The following is an 850-nucleotide window of genomic DNA, read 5'->3' as shown; positions in this document are numbered from 1 at the left end:
GTTTGATGGAAGAAGCATCTCAATCCCTACCATTGGAGCAAATAATTTTGAGCTAAAACCTCAACTAGTTGCTCTAATGCAACAAAACTGCAAATTCCATGGACTTCCATCAGAAGATCCCTATCAGTTTTTAACTGAGTTCTTGCAGATTTGTGAGACTGTAAAGACGAATGGAGTAGATCCTGAAGTCTACAGGCTCATGCTTTTTCCTTTTGCTGTTTGGACTCACAACCTAAAGATAGCCTGGACTCCTGGGATAAGCTGGTCACGGCTTTCTTGGCTAAATTCTTTCCTCCTCAAAAGCTGAGTAAGCTTAGAGTGGATGTTCAGACCTTCAAACAAAAAGATGGTGAATCCCTCTATGAAGCTTGGGAAAGATACAAGCAGATGACCAAAAGGTGTCCTTCTGACATGATTTCAGAATGGACCATTCTGGATATATTCTATTATGGTCTGTCTGAGTTCTCTAAGATGTCACTGGACCATTCTGTAGGTGGATCCATTCACCTAAAGAAAACGCTTGCAGAAGCTCAAGAACTTATTGACATGGTTGCAAATAACCAATTCATGTACACTTCTGAGAGGAATTCCGTGAATAATGGGATGCCTCAGAGGAAGGGAATTCTTGAGATTGATGCTCTGAATGCCATATTGGCTCAGAATAAAATGTTGACTCAGCAAGTCAACATGATTTCCCAAAGTCTGAATGGATGGCAAAATGCATCCAACAGTACTAAAGAGGCATCTTCTGAAGAAGAAACTTATGATCCTGAGAACCCTGCAATGGCAGAGGTAAATTACATGGGTGAACCTTATGGAAACACCTATAATTCATCATGGAGAAATCATC

The 850-nt window shown here is 40.6% G+C and overlaps 1 non-coding gene across 1 annotated transcript; it reads right to left on the bottom strand.

Annotated features, from left to right (window-relative positions):
• Positions 1-309: 309 nt before the first annotated feature.
• Positions 310-418, bottom strand: LOC127743590 (small nucleolar RNA R71). Its single transcript, XR_008004975.1, has one exon. It is a non-coding gene; the product is annotated as a small nucleolar RNA R71 (small nucleolar RNA).
• Positions 419-850: the final 432 nt, after the last annotated feature.

The sequence above is a fragment of the Arachis duranensis genome, chromosome 10 (genome assembly GCF_000817695.3).
Source record: "Arachis duranensis cultivar V14167 chromosome 10, aradu.V14167.gnm2.J7QH, whole genome shotgun sequence".
Lineage (NCBI taxonomy): Eukaryota > Viridiplantae > Streptophyta > Magnoliopsida > Fabales > Fabaceae > Arachis > Arachis duranensis.
This window is presented reverse-complemented; position numbering and strand designations above follow the sequence as displayed.